The sequence below is a fragment of the Suncus etruscus genome, chromosome 18 (assembly GCF_024139225.1).
Source record: "Suncus etruscus isolate mSunEtr1 chromosome 18, mSunEtr1.pri.cur, whole genome shotgun sequence".
NCBI lineage: Eukaryota > Metazoa > Chordata > Mammalia > Eulipotyphla > Soricidae > Suncus > Suncus etruscus.
Genome location: NC_064865.1, coordinates 44786971 through 44809790, shown reverse-complemented (window position 1 = coordinate 44809790; position 22820 = coordinate 44786971). Strand labels below are relative to the sequence as shown.

The following is a 22820-nucleotide window of genomic DNA, read 5'->3' as shown; positions in this document are numbered from 1 at the left end:
CTTCTTCTTCTTCTTCTTCTTCTTCTTCTTCTTCTTCTTCTTCTTCTTCTTCTTCTTCTTCTTCTTCTTCTTCTTCTTCTTCTTCTTCTTCTTCTTCTTCTTCTCTTCTTCTTCTTCTTTCTTCCTCCTCCTCCTCCTTCTTTCTTCCTCCTCCTCCTCCTCCTCCTCCTCCTCCTTCTTCTTCTTCTTCTTCTTCTTCTTCTTCTTCTTCTTCTTCTTCTTCCTCCTCCTCCTCCTCCTTCTCCCCCCCTCCTTCTTCTTTTTCCACCTTCTCCTCCCTCTCCACCTCCCTCCTCCTCCTCTTCCTCCTCCTCCTCCTCCTCAACAATCTCTCCTGGTGGGACATGGAGATACATATGGGATGCAAGACAAATGCCCTATCCACTACAATCACAAATCACATCAGCCTCTTGCTTGTTTCTTCTGGTTCTGTGTTGCAGGGGGTGGGGGTATTGATCTTTCTCAATGGTGCTCAGAGGTCCAAGTTGAATCAGAATGGAATTGAGTCTCTTTGAGCTCTTCTGAGCTCTTCAGCCAGATACTTGTTTCTAATCTGAGTGTCAGAACCTCTAACCTAGGTCCGGTTGTCCCATGTCTTTGTGGGTTTCTCGCTTGTGGCATCATTACTGTAGGCTCTTGAGCACCAGAGCATTCATGAACATGTCCTTACTGCATCTGTCATGCTGTGTCCATTCACCTTAGATTGACCTTGTTCAGGGAGAGGTGACTTGTATGGGCCTCTCTTTTGCCTAGCATCAGCTTCCTCCCTGTAGCTCAGTGCTGCTGGGGTCTGTGGCAGGGTCTTATTCAGTTTTCCACACACTTGGGTCAGGTTAGAGATGGCCTCAGCAAGGCCCGAGTCTCTGTTCTGCTTCTGTGAATTTTTATGTATTTCCTATATGTGACACATTAGATCTCTTTGGTGATAGGGGTAAGAAGTGTCTTGAATTTGAGCTAAGTCTTCAAGTCTTAGTTATATTGAAGCATGTGTCAGAATTTCATTCTTTTTTCACACAGAATAAGTTGCTTCTGTGTGTGTTTGTGTATATAATGAGAGAGATTTTCCTTTCCACTGTGATTTACCAAGTTGTTCACGATGGCAGTCATTTTAGGAGTTAAATGTTCAAACACCAATCCCACCAGCAGCATGACATTTCCTTCACTAGTGTCTCCAGTCCCTTACCCACCATCACAGCCTGTTCCATGCAGGCACAAACAAATTTCCTTCATATTGCTTGTTACAACACAAAGGCAAAATGAATTATCAACACAGGTCAATTTGAAATGATTGTTATATCTCTCCATGGTGTCACTAAAGTCAGTGTCTAAGGATTTACTGGGCTGTGGCCCAACATCATTTCTAACCTGTATGGATGAGGATGGAGATAATGATTCAGACCCGTGAAAATGGTGCCACTGGCTGGAGCTTAGACTTTGCAGATTTGATCCGCGGCTTTGCATGGTCCCCCAAGCATTTCTGGGATTTGTCCCAAAATAAAACAACCGAAAGGAAAAATGAAATAACGTAATGATTCAACTTGACAAATCATGCTTATTTCCAGGGCTTTTAGTAAATTTTTTTAGATGCATGTACTTTGCTTTCTCTGCCCAAATACTTTTGATCTGAATGAGGAGAGCCCAACTTACATAGTCTTCTCTTTTACTAGGTTAATATTCTCCCTTTCTTTCCTTTTTTTGGGGAGGGGACACCAGGTAGCACTCATGGGTTACTCCTGTCTCTGCACTCAGAAATTACTCCTGGCAGGCTCAGGAGTCCATATGGGATGCCAGGGATTGAACCACCATCAGGCCTGGGTCAGCTGCGTGCAAGGCAAACACCCTACCACTGTGCTATCACTCCGGCCCCTCTTTTTTTGTTTGTTTGTTTTTTTGTTTTTTTGGGCCACACCCAGCGATGCTCAGGGGTTACTCTTGGCTGTCTGCTCAGAAATAGCTCCTGGCAGGCATGGGGGACCATATGGGACACCAGGATTTGAACCAACCACCTTTGGTCTTGGATCGGCTGCTTGCAAGGCAAACACTGCTGTGCTATCTCTCTGGGCCCTCCAGCCCCTCACTTTATCTTTTCTCAAGTACTCAAATATGTTTGCTTGGGTGCATACTTTCAGATACTATTATCAACTAGAAAAATTAAATTAATATTTAAAAATGTTTTAGGTTGTTATTGTTTTGGGGCCATACTTGGTGATGCTTAGGGCTTACTCCTGGCTCTGTGCTCAGGGAACCACACTTGATGGCTGGGATCAAAGTGGGATTGGCTTTGTGCCAGGCAAGTACCTTACCTGCTGTATTATCTCTTCAGCCCCCTCATTATTTCTGTGAAACCAGAAAGAGGAAAAGAAATAATATAAACTTTTACTCTTATTTTTGTGCGTCTCAGAGGACCATCTTGCAAACATTCTAGAATGTAGGTACTTGACGGTGGAGGCAGTGCCCTGCTTTTGAAAACAGGAGAATGCAAAATCCCAGGGGCATAAGTAGTGTGCTCCACTCTTATTAGTGGTAGGGACAAATTCTTGTTACAGCAGAAACTAGCAATTTACTTAAACCAAAACTTCTGACAAACTGTTAGAAATATTGCACAGGTTGTATGAGCCTTTTCCAAAGCTAGTGCTTGTACAGGCCTTCGACCCCCAAGATGACAATCACACGTAAAATGACAAAATGTTGATGGCATGCATTGTTTTTATTGTATTTCTCACTGGAGATACTTGTTTACTATCATGGGTAATCATTGCTGTACAAAAAGTTCCAGGTTGGCAAGGTGGTGATGAGTCAGACACACGATTTATTTCAGATGTTTATGACAAACACAAGGATCTTGAGCAGAGATGATGGGATTAGGGCTTGGGGTTCCTTGTGATATGTTGGATACTTTGACCTCTTGGAGGAAAGATAATTGGATCTGTCCATCATGCGAATTTGGCATTAATCACCTGCACTTTGGTTTTTTGGTTTGTTTGTTTTTGGGACCCACCTGGCAGTGCTTAGGGGTTACTGTTCCTCTCTCATTACTTGGGGATGAGAGAGATGGCAGCATTCAGGGGAATTTGCAGTGCCAGGGATTAAACCTGGGCATCTGTGTGCAAAGCATGTGCTCTGGTCCACTGAACTTTCAATCTGGACCAATTTATCTTTACTTGAAAAAATAAATGTTGGGGCTGGAGAGATAGCATGAAGGTAGGGCGTTTGTCTTGCATGCAGAAGGACGGTGGTTCGAATCCCGGCATTTCGTATGATTCCCTGAGCCTGCCAGGAGTGATTTCTGAGTGTAGAGCCAGGAGTAACCCCTGAACGCTGCTGGGTGTGACCACCCCCAAATAATAAATGTTATAGGGGACTGGAGAGATAGCACAACAGTAAGGCGTTTGCCTTGTAAGCAACCGAAACAGGACAAATGGTAGTTCGAATCCTGGCATTCCATATGGTTCCCTGAGCCTGCCAGGAGCAATTTCTGAGTGGAGAGCCAGGAGTAACCCCTGAGCACCATCGGGTGTGATCCCAAAACAAAAAATGTTATAGAAAGGCTGGAGAGATAGTTTAGAGGGTAGAGTTCTTGCCTTGTATGTGGCTGAGTCAGGTTCGGTCTCTGACATTCTAAATAGTGCCCCTCTCTGATTCCTGAGTGCTGAGCTAGAAGCATTGCCAGGTATGGCCCAATAACCCTTCTCTAGCCCCAAAATGATATGGGGCTAGAGCTATCAGACAGTTGGTAAGCCATTTGTCTTGAGTATTGTTGAGCTGGGTTCAATCCCCAGCACCATGTATTGTCCCCCAAAGCTTACAAGGAGTTATTCCCTGAGCACAGAGCCAGGAGTAAGCCTTGAGCATTGCTAGGTGTGGTCCCCAAACAAGAAGCAAACAAATAAAAATTATGGGGGGGTGTCTGTGATGTAACTCAATAGTAAAATATATGGTGTGCATTCATGAGACCTGTCACAGAAAACAAAACGAAACAAAAAACAAAAATGAAATTAAGGCCCAGAGTGATAGAACAGAAGGTAAGATGTGTGTCTTGGATTTGGCCATCCAGGTTCAATCCAAAGCACTCCAGATGGTCCCTTGAGCACTGCCCATCATGATCTCTAAGTGCAAAGCCTGGAGCAAGTCTTGAGCCTTAGTTATTGGAGAGATGGCACAGCAGTAGCGTGTTTGCCTTGCACACAGCTGATTCAGAACGGATGGTGTTTCGAATCCTGGCATTCCATATGCTCCCCTGCCAAGAGCGATTTCTGAGTGCAGAGCCAGGAGTAACCTCTGAGCACCGCTGGGTGTGACCCCCTCTCCCACCCAAAAAAAACACCCTAAAATGACCTACTTCACCTAGGAAATTTTTCAGTGCTTGAGAAGTTTCTTGATGCAGTCTCCAACCGGGGTGCCTCCCCAGCCCCCAGGGCAGGGTCAGACCTGATGTCCAGAGTCACATAACTGGAGTGGCCTGTCCCTGTATCTCCCCCAGCCTGTTGGGGGGGGGGGGAATCATTGTAATTAGAGCTGCTGCTGGTACAGCACTTTGACATTCTCCGATGAAAAGTGCTAGATGGGCGTAAAATTTTATAACTGTAATGGAATCCAAGCAAATAGCCTCGTAATAAATGGGCCTCACTGCTGATACTGCATTTAAGACTCTGCTCTTTATTATCTCATGTTTACTATATGTGATGAACCGAGGTGATTAATAACAATGATAATAATTACTCCAACAGCATTTTGTGCTTTCCAAGAGCTTTACAATGTGTTCGTTATGTAATCTTTAATCTTTACAGTTCCCACCGTGCTAAGTCGGTATTGTTTGTTTTTCCAACTTTTCAGAGAAAGAACCGGAGCAGTCAAAGGAACAGAGAGGGAGCCTTGCATTTGCAAATTCACGCAGCGCAGCAACCATAGCAGTGACTGGCGGCTTTTAATGGGCAAAGTGAAGCTTTCGGAATGGAGAGGAAGTGGGGAGCTTGTGCTCTCCATGTTTATTTACTACAGAGGACTGGAGAGCAGATCTCACTGTTCTCTGGACATGAGCGAGATTGCTTTGTTTTGAGGGGCTCTGGGCTCACTCCCTAGCATGCTATCTGGTACTCAGGAGAACATGTAGTATTGGTGTGTGTGTGTGTGTATGTGTGTGTGTGTGTGTGTGTGTGTGTGTGTGTTTGTAAAACCAGGCCTCCTGATTTCATACAAAACCTGCACTTCTCTCCCTTTGCACTACTCCCCAGGCTGACAGGCAAAACCCCAGGAACTGAAGCAGAAGTGTTTAGTGAGGCCAACAGAGCCACTGGCTTAAGAAGAGAGGCAGAAATTCCCACCTCTCCATCCGTTAAAGGCTCAGAGGTTCCGATGGAATTTTCTCAGAAGCCTATGTTCATCCATCTGGTACTTAGCACCTGGTCAAGGTTGATCAAGGGGAGAAAGACTTACTGTGGTAGCTAATTTGGGGCTCTCAGGGACAGACCCTCCAAACCCTGGTGTCAGCAACTGTGCATTGCATAATCAGCTACTCTGGGGATTGGCCTCTTGGGGATTGGCCATCGTAAGTGGGGCCCGCAGGTATCTGCGGGACAAGCAGAGTGTCAATTACACTGCGGAGAGGCAGATTTATGTGTTTTTGGGCAGTGAGGCAGAGTTATTAATCATATCTCATGAATGGGCCTCACGTAAACCAAAAGCAAATGGCATGTCTCATAGACCATCCCGGCAGAAAGAAAGTCACGTCGTCTCTTTGATCTGTTGATGTTTATAGTACTAAGAAGCAGAAAAGATCTGCAGAGACACCAGGCAGGATTTGAGTACATTTCTTTTTTTGTTTTCTTTGGGCCACACCCAGTGATGCTCAGGGGTTACTCCTGGCTATGCACTCAGAAATCATTCCTGGCTTGGGGGACCATATGGGATGCCGGGGGATTGAACTGCGGTCCAGCCGCGTGCAAGGCAAATGCCCTACTGCTTTGCCACTGCTCTGGCCCCCCTGTACTTCTTTTATTCCTCTACTTTCTCTCCCCACTCTGCAAAACAAAACAAAACAAAAACCAAACAGATCTAACCACTCTTGCTTTTTTGAGCTATAGAAACCAGATCACTCATAGGCATCTGGAAACAGCATATTCCACATAAAATGACACCCATCTCCAGTGTTTTCTTTTAATGACAAAGTGAGGAGTTCATGGCTTTGCTTCCCTTTGATTGCATCGTAGTTTCCACGGGGCCTGACGCACAGATTTCTTATGACACGATTGATTAGCAAAGCTACATAGCCCACGAAGTGCACTACGTCTGGTGTTGTAATTAAATGTCGTCAGGCTAATGACTAATTTTTTTGGGGGGGAGTTATATCACTAATTGTTGTGCCACATGAGGTAGACAGGGGAGTAATTAGAAGCCCAAATGCCTCTGTGTCATATCATGTGGTGTGGTTTCTGGGGGTGAGCAGCGTGCTTGCTTGTGTGCTGGCTATCTCCCCGCTTTAACCCTTAGCCCTCAAGTCTCAAAGAACGAATTGAGCTCCCCTTCCGGAAACAGAGTTGGGAATGGAAGCCATTGTCTGTAACCAGGACTCCACGTTTCCTCAAATGAGCAATTTTCTGCAATCAGTCAGAGGAGAAAGCTTCACTCTGGAAACCAGAATTAATGGAAGACAGGCTTTAGGGCTTAAAGGAAGCATGTTGATCTTCAGGACAGATCAGTTGGGAATGGTGTGTGTGTGTGTGTGTGTGTGTGTGTGTGTGTGTGTGTGTGTGTGTGTGTGTGTGTGTGTGTGTGTGTAGCTGAAAGGGGTTGGGAGAAAATAGAAAGCTAAAAAAGTTTTTTAAGTTTGGGGCCGGAGAGATAGCATGGAGGTAAGGTGTTTGCCTTGCATGCAGAAGGATGGTGGTTTGAATCTCGGCATCCCATATGGTCTCCTGGAGAGATACTAAAGCGATAATTTGCCTTAGGCGCAGAAGGACGGTGGTTCAAATCCTGGCATCCCATATGGTTCCTCGAGCCTGCCAGGAGCAATTTCTGAGTGTGGAGCCAGGAGTAACCCCTGAGCTCTGCTGGGTGTGACCAAAAATAAAAAAAAATAGTTTTAAGTTTGAGATCTTTTCTAATCTCTCCTAGTTTGTCATATCCTTTAGGATCTCTCATGAGGGTCATAAGATAATTGAACTTTCCCTCTAACTCTTTCCTTCCAGAGCCCCACTTTGGGACAATGCTCCCTCAGGACTCTGAGAGGATGGTTGTAACATGACTTACAGATAGATGAAGGGAAGACTTCTACCCTCAGGATTCCCAGCAATGCCGCAGGGTCTAGGTCTGATAACTTTTACCTTTTGAGGGCTTTTCGCAGGGACTAAGCTCTTCTGGGAAAAATCGGTATAGCCCACAGAATAGTTCCTGTCTTTGGGGCTGGATAGATAGCACAGCGGTAGGGTGATTGCCTTGCATGCAGCTGACTCAGAAGGGACCCTGGTTGATTCCCGGCATCCATATGGTTCCCAGCCTGCCAGGGGTGATTTCTTTTTTTTTTTTTGGTTTTTGGGCCACACCCGTTTGACGCTCAGGGGTTACTTCTGGCTATGCACTCAGAAATTGCCCCTGGCTTGGGGGAACCATATGGGACACCGGGGAATCGAACTGCGGTCCGTCCTAGGCTAGCACTTGCAAGGCAGACACCTTACCTCTAGCGCCACCTTCCCGGCCCCACCAGGGGTGATTTCTAAGTGCACAGCCAGGAGTAACCCTTGAACACTGCTGGGTGTGGCCCAACAACCAACCAACCAATGAATGAATGAATCAATCAATAAAGTTTTTTTTTTTATAAGATTTTTTTTTTTCTTTTCTTTTTTTTTTTTTTTCTCTTTTTTGTGTTTGGGTTTCAGTCATATAAAGAACACCACCCATCACCAGTGCAACATTCCCATCACCAATGTCCCAAGTCTCCCTCCTCCCCACCCGACCCCCGCCTGTACTCTAAACAGGTTCTCAATTTCCCTCATACATTCTCATTATTAGGACAATTCACAATGTAGTTATTTATCTAACTAAACTCATCACTCTTTGTGGTGAGCTTCCTGAGGTGAGCTGGAACTTCCAGCTCTTTTCTCTTTTGTGTCTGAAAATTATTATTGCAAGAATGTCTTTCATTTTTCTTAAAACCCATAGATGAGTGAGACCATTCTGCGTTTTTCTCTCTCTCTCTGACTTATTTCACTCAGCATAATAATAAAAAATTTTATTTTTATAATAATAAAAAAGATTTGTTCCTGTTCAATTCCTGACTGCTTGCCCTTTTGACAAGCCTTGTCCAATCCCCATTTGCAGGGATGCCTCTGGCTCATGAGGAGACTGATTGCTGATGAGGAGCTTTCTGAATTTCACCAGAGACAAGATCAAGGCCTGATGCTCTCTAGGAACTCCATGAATAAGTTTCAGTTATAAAATCTCCAGCATCATCTACTAGTGCATATTTCCGGCTACATAGTTTCATTTTTCCTAATAGCTGCATAGTATTCCATTGAGTAGATATACCACAGTTTCTTTATACACCTATATGTTTCTAAATGCTTGTGTTGTTTCCAGATTCTGGCTATTGAGAATAATGCTGAAATGAACATAGGAGTGCAGAGGGGCTTTTCTGTATTATGTTTTTGAGTCCCTAGAGTATATCCCAGGAGCCATATTACTGGGTCATGTGGAAGCACAATTTCTAGTTTTTTGAAGACTATCCATATTGTTTTCCAAAGAGGCTGGACTAGTCAGCTTTCCTACCAGCAGTGAATGAGGGTCCTTTTCCCCACATCCACACCAGCATTGGTTGTTCTTGTTCTTCTTGACATGTACTAGTCTCTCATTATTTTTTTGATTTGCAGCTCTCTGATGATTAATAACATGAATAATTTTTTCCATGTGGCTCAGATCCCTTTTGATATAGTTTAAACCTGGACTTTAGAGCCATTGAAAAATTCAAGCAATATTCAATGTTTTTAGGAAAGCTTAAGACCTTGAATTGGACCCTTCCTTGTCTAGAAGGTCTTGCCCCCTTTTGGGACTCCTGACTATCAAAGGAGCCAATGGTCAAAGCCAAGGATTGGTTACTTTATTTATTTTTAGGACATATTGACTTTATTCTGTGAGAAATAACCTGTGTAGGTTTTCTGGTTGAATCATTAACATTGGAATTTCTATATTACAAAGAGAAAACTGAGGCCTGGAGATTTTGGTAAAGAGTATAGGGTAGAAATGATTGTTCACATTACAGAGGCTTCAAATCAAAAGTTTAAAAAATAGCAAGTTATATCTTTTTTTTTTTTTGTTTTGTTTTTTTGTTTTTGTTTTTGGGCCACACCCGGCAGTGCTCAGGGGTTACTTCCTGGCTGTCTGCTCAGAAATAGCTCCTGGCAGGCACAGGGGACCATATGGGACACCGGGATTCGAACCAACCACCTTTGGTCCTGGATCGGCTGCTTGCAAGGCAAACACCGCTGTGCTATCTCTCCGGGCCCTGCAAGTTATATCTTGTGCTTATTCTCCAGTGGAGTGGCCACTCCCTGAAAAGGCCCAAGGCTCTGTACAGAAGGAGATAAGATGCCACAACTTCCATCAGAGCTGCATTAGTAAGAGTAGTGTCAGCACTGATGTAGTTGGTGGGTGGGTGCTGGTGAACCAAATATTTATGAGGCAAGATGAGACAGAGGATACATCCTCACTATTTTCTTTGTGGGTCCAGGAGATGGCTGGATAGCTACCAGATTCTTTTAAGGGAAGAGAAGACAGCTGCTCTCCATGGGCTGCCAACCTTGTCAATGCAAAGTCTTCTGCCTTTGAGGTGAGTGTTTTAAACAGGAAATTAGTAAGGAGGATGATATTAGCAAACGTCAGATCTGACTCAGAGGGAGAGGGAGGTATTTATTGCAAGAGAAGGGACAGTCCCAGATTTCCAACTTTTCTGTTACATGTTTCCAAGAGGTGGTAAGGTGTTAGTGATTCCTTTGGAAGTCCTAAGTCTTTGGAGAGGTTTCAAACAATTGTTTTTATTGATTAACCTTTCATAGCTTCTTTTGGTAGGGGAACACACAGCTATACTTAAGGCCTAGTCTTGGCTCTGTACTCAGAAATCACTCCTAGTGATGCTTAGGGGATTGCATGTGATTCTAGGTGTGGAAGCTGAGTCATGGGAAAACTAAGTACTTTATCCATTGTACTATCTCTTTGGTCCTATCAGATAATTTATTTTTGCTGGGCCGGAGAGATAGCATGGAGGTAGGGCATTTGCCTTGCATGTAGAAGGATGGTGGTTCGAATTCCGGCATCCCATATGGTCCCCTGAGCCTGTCAGGAGCGATTTCTGAGCAGAGTCAGGAGTAACCCCTGAGTGCTGCCAGGTGTGACACAAAAACAGAACAAAACAAATAATTTATTTTTGCCTAATATTTACTGCCTACTTGAGAAATCTACAATGCCAAGACTAATAAAAGCCATTTTTGGCTGCTCTGGAGGTAAGAGATCCAGGGATCTGGCAACCTTGGTACCTTCTGCCCATTAGGAGGTCTGAGGGCATCATTGTCTTCACTGTGACCAGGACATTAGGACACTGGCTGGAAACTCTGGCTTAAGAACCAGCAGAAACATTGCAACTGAGCCTCAGGATAAGTGGACATCTGTAGAAAATCCAAGAATAAATTCTTGAGGTTAATAGATATGTCTTTTTAATTGCTCCCTTTCTAAAGAGAAAAAGAAGCTTGGCCAAATATCTTATATTTATGATCTTATTTTTATAGTAATGGAAAATTATCAAGGGAGGGAACCCTGATAGACAGAGAGACAGAACCAGAAAGAGGAAAACAGATGGAAAGAGATACTGCATTCTACCAGAAATATTCAGAATTGCTCGTGTCTGGATCTTAAACCATTGAAAAACTTTCATGAAGTTGACCAGCCTTACATAACATTTTGGATACTATTCATACAAATTCAGTACCTAAGGTGATAAAGGAAATAAGGAATAGCATGGAACTATGTATGAAGAGACTTTGAACTCTGGATCTTGTAACACCCATTGGTCAAATGGGATTGTAATCCCAACCGATGGGGCTCTTAGGTGAAAGAGGTGAGTTAACTGTGCTTGCACCCAGTTTTTTAAGGCTTTGTTTTATTTACAAACTCAAGCTGCAACACAGATTTCTCTGGGTGCTTTGGTAATTGGCCAGTCTTCAAATGATGTACAGAACAATTCACCTTATCACAAAGTTGATGCTATAATACTCAGCAGTTCAGCAAAGCCCAAATAGACAGCAAGAGCGCAGGAGGCCAAGGAGTCATGTTGGTCAAGGTAGGCAAAGGATGGTTGCAGCTATTCATTGACCATCTCTATTAGTGACTATAAAGGGCTCTCTGTGAGACAGTTCATTTCACAATCATGGTGGCAATAGACATTCCCTAGTTCCACTGTGTAGAAATACATATTAATTATAGAGTCCTGGAGGGTGGTGGATGGTGATGGGTGGATGGTGAGGCCTTTCTCTGCTGGCCTGGGCCACGCACTTGCAACCCCTTCCAGCATGTTCAGGGTAGTGGCAAGGAAATGATCCACAGCGTCATGAAGTTTAAGGAGACATTAGCTTATTCAAGGCCCTAGCTTAAACCTTTTAAGCAGCCTATTTCATATATAAAGTTTTTTTTTTTTTTTTTTTTTGGTTTTTGGGCCACAGCCGGCGGTGCTCAGGGGTTACTCCTGGCTGTCTGCTCAGAAATAGCTCCTGGCAGGCATGGGGGACCATATGGGACACCGGGATTTGAACCAACCACCTTTGGTCCGGGATCGGCTGCTTGCAAGGCAAACGCCGCTGTGCTATCTCTCCGGGCCCTAAGCAGCCTATTTCAGCCACCCAGCATCTCAACCTGTTTTCTATATCTCCATCTTGCCAATCTCTCCTGCTGCGTTTCACTGAATCTCCTCTCGCTGAATCCCCCTTTTGCCCCCTGAGGCAACCCCTTTATTACCTCCTATAGACCGCTCCCGAAAGTGATCAGATCTTACTGGCAGGTAAAATTAACATTTAGTCTAGAGTGGGGGTGACACCACAGTACAGATAGAGAAGCTGAGACCAGGGGACATCGTATCCTGCATGATTCTATGAGTTAAGAAGCAGACTAGGGGGCCCGGAGAGATAGCACAGCGGCGTTTGCCTTGCAAGCAGCCGATCCAGGACCAAAGGTGGTTGGTTCGAATCCCGGTGTCCCATATGGTCCCCCGTTCCTGCCAGGAGCTATTTCTGAGCAGACAGCCAGGAGTAACCCCTGAGCACTGCTGGGTGTGGCCCAAAAACCAAAACAAAAAAACAAAAAACAGAAAAAGACAAAAAAAAGAAGCAGACTAGGATTCTGGTTTTTTTTCTTCTGCTCTTGCAAAGCCTTCCATTTCCCAGGCTGACGGCCACAACAGAAAATTGCAGATGAACCTCACTTTTATTTGTTTTGTTTTAGGGCCACACTTGGTGATGTTCCAGCCTACCCTAGGTAGGTAGCTATGGGAATTAATTACTCCTTACACAGTGCCAGGGATTCTGGCAGGCAAATCATATGCTCTGGCCTTTGAACTACCCCCCAGGCCCATCCCATATGCTTGATAGTAAAACACATTGCCAAAATTATTGCCAGAGCGTCAGGTGATGTCCTGAGACCTGGTCTTTCTGGGTATATTGGCTGGCCCACAAGTTAGTATTAATACCTTTGATCAGTGAAGATGGAGTCATACTGAAAGCAGAAAAAAGTTTAACATATCTACATATTTTATTTTGTGAAAGATGCATTGTTTCAGAGGCGATTTTAGCATTTATTAATCCCGAGGGAAAGGACCGCTATGAATGCCAGCAACTTGCAAGTTTCTGATTTCTCTATTCCTGATTTCTGGCTGCTTTGCTGACTTCATTTCCAGATGGTTATTTAAACCTTCCAAGCACTCTCTCTTCTCCCCCTTTCTTTTCTCTCTCTCTTTGGGTCAGACCCAGTCATGCTTAGGGCTTATTCCTGGCCCCAAGTGGTCATTCCTTGTGGGACCCAAGGGGACGGACTATATGTGTTGTTAGGGATTGAATCCAGGTTGGCTGTGTGCAAAGTAAGTACCTTTCCTGCTGGACTTTCTCTCTGGCTCTTCCTAACTCTCTTTAGTCTTGTGTGTAGGTTCTACCAAAGCACCATCCATCAGCTTTTCTGATGGCCCCTTCCTACTTGATGCCTTCTATGCCACATTGACAGGAGGGTTGTCTCTTAGTCCCAATGGTACCTTTCCTGGGCATCTCTGAGGACTTTGCCTGCTGTAAGTCTTGGTGGTTCTGGACATGGCTTAGGGATGTTCTTTCTGGTAGGCCATGGCAGCCACAGCTTCGGAAAATTCCCCTCAAAGAAATGAAATATTTAGAAAGATTTGACTTTCAAAGGATCGTTTTCAGATGGAGAGCCAAAGGATAGTTTTCAGATGGAGAGCCATGTACATAGAACTTTTCATTTCCAAAGAGAGGGCAAGAGAAAACCAGTGTTTTGTGCTTTGAGACCTAAGTTGGAACCAACCCTGTTAGAAAGACACAGAAAGACTGCCTTCCCTGCTTCTTCCTTTGCAAAATGGGAAGAGTAAATGGGTATCTAAGGGTTGTTGTGAGATTCCACGAGATGAACATCTAACATCTAACAGACACTGCTCCAAATCCAACTCTTTGATAGAGCAAATAATGCAGAGAGGACAGGGCTGGCTCTTCTTTCTTGCAAGCAAACCGTTGGGTCTAAATGAAGGGTTGATGGTTCATTATGCAGCTGTCCTCAGAGCACTTCCTTCTGTGTGAGTCTGCAGATGGGACATGCAAAAGTTAAATCGGAAGTGTGTGTGTGTGTGTGTGTGTGTGTGTGTGTGTGAGAGAGAGAGAGAGAGAGAGAGAGAGAGATACAGAGAGACAGAGACAGAGTGATAGAGAGACAGAGAGAGATAGACAGAGAGCCTTTTAGGAGTTTTTCTTCTTTGTTTAACATCAAAGTGGTCTGCAGTCCATTTTGCCAGTTTATACATATTGTTGTACTCAGAGAAAGGCTGGAGGATCAGAGCCCGCTGCCTGATTAGCTGTGACTCCCTTGCAGGCTGGCTCAAGAGACCAAATGGATTCTATAGCCCTTGAAGGTTTTAATGATAAGGGGCTGTGGGGTAGGGGCAGCGGGGAAAGAGGTTCCCTCCCTTTTGCAAGGAGACTTTGTGGAGACCTTGTTAATAAATCATTTGTTTCCTTTCAAATGCACTCTCGCTGGTGTGCACAGCAGCCCAGACTCGCATGGTTCCCATTTGAAATTGCTCATCAAGTGCAAACAGCTCCCAGCCCGGATGGTTTTCCAGCCTCCTCACAAATGGGCCAGGCTCAGCTTGGGACCAGGCCTGCGGCCTTGTGGGTGGGTGTACAAAGCCAGCGGCATGTTGGAAGTTGTGTCTGAAGCTCACTGTCCCTTCCCCCGCCCCCCCGGCCCCCATCTTGAATTTCTGCAGAGAGAAACCAACCTCCCACACTTGCAGTTGCTTTAGAACCCTCTAGAAGCCAAAGGAGGTGCTCGTAGGTGGCCCATAGGCCTACCCAACTAGTGCATGAGCTCCTAGAAGACATAGGAGCAGTAGGCAGGAAGTTGGCTGGAGGGCACTTCCGGTGGGACTTTTAGGCAGGCCGCCATGGGGGCAGCTGTTTATCCACAGGGGCCTCCTGAGTCCTTGGGACGCTCCAGGTTCTCCTTGGCATCCAGGTGTGCAGTCAGGATAACCGATGATTAATGCCTGTGTCTGCCGGGCCTTCAGGGTAATTTGATTTGCTTGATATCTGCCTCTCCCCTCCCTTACCTAGTGTGTGGCAGTGTTTACCTTAGTTCCTCTTTTAAGTTGATGAATGGCACTTGTTTCTGGTGTGTCTTTTCACCCAGGTTTTAATTAAGTTTTGCAAGAGGCTTCTGTAATTATAAATCTGGAGCTCCCTTTTGCCTCTTACCTCTCAAAAGTTACTTGGAGGGTTCAGAATTCATCCTTCCTTTCCTTTTTCCTGCTTTCAAACTCCTATACTCCTGAGTACATGGAAGGCTCCAAGGCTGCAGCCATTAGGGGATTATGGTCTGTGAAGGTCAAAGGCACATCCTGTTCCTGTTGGTATCCATTGGAGTGGAGGAAGGAAGGGATTTCCCCAAAGATGAGCTAGACGGCTGGAGGAGCCTGTACTTGTCCTAAGTAGCACCTCCAACTCCACTCACAAGGACCCCCAGCCCTGAGTAGCCCCTCCAACTTCTCTCACAAGGACCCCCAACATAAATCTTTTTCTTAGAAGTTGTTTCACCTTTATTTTCGGTGGCATACTTAGTGATGATGGGGATTACTTCTGGCTCTTCACTCAGAATTGACTCCTGGTGGTGCTTGGGAGACCATATGGTATGTTGGGACCCAACATAGGTCAGCCAAGTGCAAGGTAAATGCCCTACCCATTGTACTTTTGTTCTGGCCTATGTTTCATCTTAACATTTTTAAAAATTTTTTCCAGAGAGAGTACAGTGGGTTTGCTTATCCCTTTGGTCAACCTGGGTTCGATCCCCCAACCCCCATATGGTCCCCTGAGCATTGCCAGGAGTATTCCTTGAACTCAGAATTAGCAATAAACTTTCAATGCCACCAGGTATGACCCAAATACCCACCCACCCCCATTTTTTTTAAGAGCTAATTTGAGGGCAAAGTGGCTTATGTATGTCCCAATGGAAAGAATGGCCACATGGCTGAGAAGTGTAAGATCCCTGGATGAATAGGGAACAGAACCAATCGCATGCTAACTCCTTCTTTATGGTGGTATGAGATAAAGTTAGAGAGCAACTGGCTCAATGCTAGGAAGGAATAGAACCCTGTTTATGAGGTTGCAAAAAACTGTCAAAGTTTTTTTTTTCTTCAAGCTAGTGTCTGTCTACCTATTTTAGTTTGGGCTTCTTAATTAAATCTGAGAAAAGTTCAAGGAAGATATTCTGGATGGCAACAAAAGAAAACATCACTTCTTCTGGTTTGGTTTTATTGGTTTTGGTTCACAGCTTACTTGTGGTTCTGCACTGAGGAATCTCTCCTGGAGGTGCTCATGTGGATCAAACCCAGGTTGGCCACATGTCAGGCCAACACCGTGCCCTCTGTACTATTGCTTTGGCTCCTCACATTTCATTTTTTTCCTGTGTTCAGGAATTACTCATGGTGGAATTTGGGAACCATATGGGGTGTCAGGTATTGAACTCAGGTAAGTTGCATGCAGTGCAAGTACCCTACCATTTCTTTCTTTTTTTTTTTTTTTGGTTTTTGGGTCACACCCGGCGGTGCTCAGGGGTTACTCCTGGCTGTCTGCTCAGGAATAGCTCCTGGCAGGCACGGGGGACCATATGGGACCCCGGGATTGGAACCAACCACCTTTGGTCCTGGATCGGCTGCTTGCAAGGCAAATGCCGCTGTGCTATCTCTCCGGGCCCCAGACAATTTCTTTTTTTATATACCGAAAATGAGGGGAGGCGCACCATTCCCGGAGGTACTGCAATACCGGGTCGATGCTCAGAGCAGACGGAGCAAGCTCCTCTTCCGACTCCCAGCTCCAAAAATCCATTTAATATATTGTCCTCGGATAGAGAACATATCAGATATTAAACTGATAAGAACAGATACTACACTTGATCTTAGCCAAAAGGCCGAGAAGCGATCCCCTACCATTTCTTTAGCATTGATAAAACTCTCTCTCTTTCTTTCTCTCTCCCTCTCTCTGTTTTGGGCCACACTCTGCAATGCTCAGGGGTTAATTCCGACTCTGTACTCAGGAATAATTCCTGGTGGTTAGGAGGTGCTGGAAATCAAACCTGGGTCGAGGGCTTGCAAGGCCCCACTTGCTGTGCTATTAGCCCCAATATGTTCTTTTTATTTTGATTTTTGGGTCACATCTGGTGACACTCAGGGGTTACTACTGGCTATGCACTCAGAAATCACTCCTGGCTTGGTGAACCATAGGGGAAGCCGAGGGTGCTCACACCTTGAGAGACACCAGGTGTGGCCCAAAAACCAAAAGAAAGAGAGAGAGAGAGAGAGAGAGAGAGAGAGAGAGAGAGAGAGAGAGAGAGAGAGAGAGAGCAAGAGAGAGAGAAGCAGGGTGAATGAAGAAATGCACTTAGTTAAAACTATAAGACAAATTTTTTTTTTTTGTGGTTTTTGGGTCACACCCGGCAGTGCTCAGGGGTTATTTCTGGCTCCAGGCTCAGAAATTGCTCCTGGCAGGCATGGGGGACCATATGGGTCGCCAGGATTCGAACCGATGACCTCCTGTATGAAAGGCAAACGCCTTACCTCCATGCTATCTCTCCGGCCCCAAATCTTTTAGCCTTTCAGACCAGAGTTATGGCTATAGAGGTGTGTGTGAATTGGGTGAAGACTGTTTTACCCCTTAAAATCTCTGCTGAGGTAGTAGAGATACAAATCAGGTGGCACAAAGTATCTAAAAGGAGAGAGAGACAGGCAGACAGGCAGACAGAAGACAATAGAGGTAGACAGGGCCCGGAGAGATAGCACAGCGGCGTTTGCCTTGCAAGCAGCCGATCCAGGACCAAAGGTGGTTGGTTCAAATACCGGTGTCCCATATGGTCCCCCGTGCCTGCCAGGAGCTATTTCTGAGCAGACAGCCAGGAGTAACCCCTGAGCAATGCCAGGTGTGCCCCTCCCCCCAAAAAAAATAGAGGTAGACAAAGAGGTCTAACCATAGATGTAGACAAAGGAGCAGGCATGGGGGAGGTTAAGAGAAACTGGGGACATTGGTGTTGGGAAACGAACACTGGTGAAGGGTTATGGATATTATATGGATATTATATGACTGAAACTCAATAATTAACAATTTTCATTAAAACCCAGCTGTATTATAACAACCTTATAAAGCAGGTGTTTAAATAAAGTAATTAAAAAAAATAAGAAAAAATAATGAATAAACAAATAAGGTGGCACATGATATTTTACAAGTGGTATTTGCAGCTGTGCTGATGAAGGGGCCGCAGACAACAGTGCATTTTGCAGGATACGATGGGGTGGACAGGTTCATACTAGGTTTTTGGAGGAAGGAGACACAGTACCAGTGATGGGACCCTGGGCTTCACACAAGGCAGTCAAGTGCTCTGCCCTATGAACTATCCCAACTGGGGCATTTGACGTCTTCGGCAGAGCATCTGAAGCCAGAAAAGAGAGAGTAGTGGAAGCTGCAGGAAAGATTCTCTGCTCTTGTCTGTCACTAATGAGTGTTGGGACCCCAGGCCAGACATCTTTCCTGCTCCAGGTCCTCCTGATAAATTAAGGGAGTTGAATGAAATAATCTCTTAGAGCTCCTTAGTGCCTTTGCCTTCAGAATTTAATCTAAACACCAGGAGATCTGTTGTATAACCAAGCAATAAGGAAAGAGGGCAGATGAAGGAGGCTGGGGCACAGAGCTCAGAATGCAAAAAATCACATTACGAGAAACCCAGGACAGAGAAGGGAGCAGACAGGAGCTGGGGCTCAAGACTTTGAAGCGTGATCTACAGAACCAGTGGTGAGGACCACAGTGACTTTGAAGGAGGGGACGAGGCCCAAGAGTTGATGCTGCCCATCTGGTTTCAGGAGAATGGCTCTCCAAGGAAAACTGGTGATAAATGCCTTTGTCACCCATGGGGTTGGGCCCAGGGAACTTAGCATCACACTCACAAGCACTGATGGAGTGTACTTCAAGAACTGTGCTTTGGGCTCTTAGACACTGGGAATCCTGGCAGGAAGGCCATAATGGGCCCAGGGACGTTAGGATCAAAGAAGAGCAAAGGAATAAGGAAAATCTCATCCTGTATTGTCTAGCGGCCATCATTAGAAAATCATCCTGCTACCTTAGTTGCCTAGAAACCCATCAACACTTTAAAAATCTGCAAGTCAAGGGGCATGAGATCCAACTGTTGAAGATATGATGAGAGAGAGAGAGAGAGAGAGAGAGAGAGAGAGAGAGAGAGAGAGAGAGAGATTCAGAGACAGAGACAGAGACAGAGACAGATAGAGACTGAGAGAGACATGGGCTTCTTCATGGGGACCTAAAACATACACTCTAAAATATATCTCAGATAGAGATGGAGGTAAATCTGAGCTTTTCCTTAGCAAGTGAGTTTATATACAGTTTTCCCAAACTGCCCCCTGAAGTCTGTTGCTAGGGTGGTTGTCAAGGGGGAAAGCTTGGAGCTATAGATGATCTTCTCTTGAGAGTCTTAGCAAGACCTTTGTTCCTGGGGTGGTCCCTCTTGTGCCAGAGGGCTGGGCAAGCTGTTGGGGGAGCTGGAGAGGTGATCCCCGAGTTCTGCATCTCAATAGTCTTCTGGGCTGGGATTCTTCACAAGGGCCCTGTGTGTCTTTAAGGCTTTCCTGTCTTTGAGCTGGTTTAGATTTCAGACTGTGTTTTTTTCCATCTCCAGGGTTTGTTCATCTCTGATTGCAACAGAATAATGAACCTTTAGAGAGTGGATCTTGGTGTCTCTTAGGTTTTCCACCAAGTTGAAGTGGGTTTATGTCATCCTTCCTAAGCTTGGACTTGAAGAGCTGAGAGGGAGGAGGTGGCCATGGGGTCACTGTGTGGACATGGGTGGGGGAACATGTTTTTATTCCTTGATTCTGACAGCCTGAGTCCAGCCTTTCTTTGCCCTGGAGCCTGTCTGCCCCTCAACTGCCATAGTGTTAGTCTTGTGGCTTCTTCTCTGTCTCTTTATCTCGTGTGTGTGTGTGTGTGTGTGTGTGTGTGTGTGTGTATTTTATCTAGTGCAGAATAAAATATAGTGCCACCTTTCCAGTTTGTCTAATTTTCTTCCTGTCACCTGAGCCAACTGTTACAAAGACTAAGTCATTTTACAGTTGCTGCTGCTGCGACTGAATTTAGATTGGAAAAATGATTTGCTTGAGCAAAGTGGCAATCCGATAAATCTCATGAATTTGTTCCTTAAAACTTGGCTTTTCTTCCAGAGACAGGGGGGCTGCCACCTGGTTCGAGAGACCCTGGTTCAGGGGGGAAGGAATTCTGTGGGGCTTCTCTCCACCAATCTGAGCAACAGCGCTGGGCTGGTTGGCATCTGCTAAATCCTTCTCCCAGAAACTCAGAAACTCCTCTGATAGAGATGGGGGGGGGGGGGTGTCGTCCCTGCTTGTCAATCAAGAGGAATGCTCAGCCAATAGGGAGAAGACTCTCAACCTCCCACCTGCCCTGAAGCAGAGCCCCTGTCTATTTGAATAGATGTGGACCATCTACTGGTTTTCAAATGATGTCCATACTTGGGGGAGAAACTGGGAAAGCTGTATGCTGTTATGTGGCAGACAGATGGGGTGCTTTAGATTGCTATATATGGTGGGTTATTATTATTATTATTTTCCATTTTCAGAGGGGCTCAATACTTTATACGTTACTCCTAGTGGAGCTTGGCAGACAATGGGGTACCAGGGATAAATCCTGATTTTTCACAGCACTCCAGCCCTTTGAGCCATCTCTGCTATTATTATTATTATTATTATTATTATTATTATTATTATTATTATTATTATTAATTTGGTTTTAAGGCCATACCTAGAGGTGCTCAGGGTTTACTCTTGGCTTTGTGCTCAGAAATCCCTTCTGGTGGGCTTGGGACATATGGGGTATTGGGAAATTAATCCAGGTAGGGTGTTGTGGCCTTGTGCAAGGCATATGCCCTACCTGCTGTACTATTGCTCTTATATTTGTTGTCTAGTAACCTCAAGGTTCTGCAAAAATGCCCAGAATCCAAAACAAACTATCAGAGCACTCTCCAGAGCTAGCTTTCACAAAATACATTAGCACAGAATTTGAAGAAAAGTTTTAGTAATGACAGGGAAGACATGGTTATTACTACAATGAGACTCAAGTACAAAGTAGAAGAAGTTAATGCAATATATTTCAGATGCTCGAGCTGAAAATTTATTTATGCAAATGAGAGTAGGCATGATATTGTATTAAAAGGTTTTAATTTCTTTATGTACATAGGTTAAAATCAAATAGCAATCAATCATCACAAATTGACTTTTATTCATTTATTTTCTGATAATTCCATTTGCCATCTCTTTGTTGGAGCAAGCACTCTGGAGTAAATTTGTTATGTGCCTGCGAAGGGGGCAGACTAGGGGAGGGAAAGGATATTGGATATTAGTGAAAGGAAGGTCACTCCGGTGTCGAGATTGGTGTTGGAATATTGTCTGCCTGAAACAATTGCATTATGAATAACTTTGTAAATCATGGTGTTTTATAATAAACATCAGTTTGAAGAAAATAGGAGAAATGGAGAACCCAACTCCATTGACAGTGAAAATAAATGATTCCACTTGCTCTATCTAGGTGGGTGTGCTGAGGAGGAAGTTTCTCCTCTCCTGATGGCCTGATGAACCACTGCTGTGGTTGATGAATCCAGAGCTGTCATGTGGTGGTGGGGGGGGGCCTGTATCATTGTTGGACATGGGGGCAGGGGGTCACCACAGCAACCCTCCAGCTCAGGAGTCCTTGTCCTCACACATCCACAGGAACCCCAGACTCTGTAGGATCTCCATGAAGAACTTCAGAGATAGCCCAGGGTATTGCACAGGTTGTCAAGAAATTTAATCCCGGGCCGGGTAGGTGGCGCTGGAGGTAAGGTGTCTGCCTTGCAAGCGCTAGCCAAGGAAGGACCGCGGTTCGATCCCCCGGCGTCCCATATGGTCCCCCCAAGCCAGGGGCGATTTCTGAGCACATAGCCAGGAGTCACCCCTGAGCGTCAAACGGGTGTGGCCCAAAAACCAAAAAAAAAAAAAAAAGAAATTTAATCCCCACATGGTAACTGTTTGGTGCCAACTCTGAGGTGTTGGCCTCAGTGAGATGCTATCCGGGGAGGCTGCGCTTGGTATTGAGTTGTTTGAGTGGCCCTAGGCTGATTCTCTCTGAGCTTCTCCTTGGGATCACATAAGTGCAAGTCCTGGACATTCTGTGTGCTGGACACACACATGGGCCCCAGGTAGGATTCTCCACCAACAGCCAGGGTGGATTACAGGGTCAAGCTCAAGACCTTGCTTCTGCAGCTCTGAGGATTGTGGCTGAGAAAGTAGATGTCTGTGGTTCACCCCACGTTTACAAGGCAGGGCCTATGAATAGCTAGCTGAGCTCTTCCTCCAGGCTGCCCTGTCTTCACACTGACCCCAATCACTGAGGTTAAAGCTGAGACATGACAGTGGTTGACATTTGCCAACCAGGCTTTGTCCTTGCAGCTGTGGCTAGATGTAGTCTGGCCCAATTGCTGGAGCTGGGAAGACTTTCCAGAGGCCATTCTGCACAGTGTCTCAGATGGGAGAGGTGACACTGCTGTAGTAAACAAGACCTAAAGTTATTATAAATATATATTGGGCCACACTCCATCATGCTCAGGGCTTACTCCTGGCTCTGTACACAGGGGTCATTCCTGACCTGCTTTGGGGACCATATAGGATGCTGGGGATTGAACCCAGGCCTGGGATTGAACTCATGCACAAGGCAAGTGCCCTAGTCTTTTTACTATGACCCTGGCTCTCAAAGACGTTTCTTGCTCATGTTCTGAGAGGTGATCAGAAAGGCTCCAGGTGTGGCCACTCAAAACCAGACTCACAGGGTCTGGGTCTCAGCCCACACTTGTTCTGGCCTGGTCCCAAATGAGGATGAATGCTTCAGAAACCAGTAGCAACACCTCCAGGATTCCAACTACAGATGACATGCATCCCTGTGGCTGAAAACTAGTCAAATGGTGCAGTGGAACTTTGG

General features: G+C 45.3%; 1 non-coding gene across 1 annotated transcript; it reads right to left on the bottom strand.

Moving 5' to 3' along the window:
• Positions 1-16528: 16528 nt before the first annotated feature.
• On the bottom strand, positions 16529-16719 carry LOC125996966 (U2 spliceosomal RNA). Its single transcript, XR_007491610.1, has one exon. It is a non-coding gene; the product is annotated as a U2 spliceosomal RNA (small nuclear RNA).
• Between the last annotated feature and the right edge of the window lie 6101 nt (positions 16720-22820).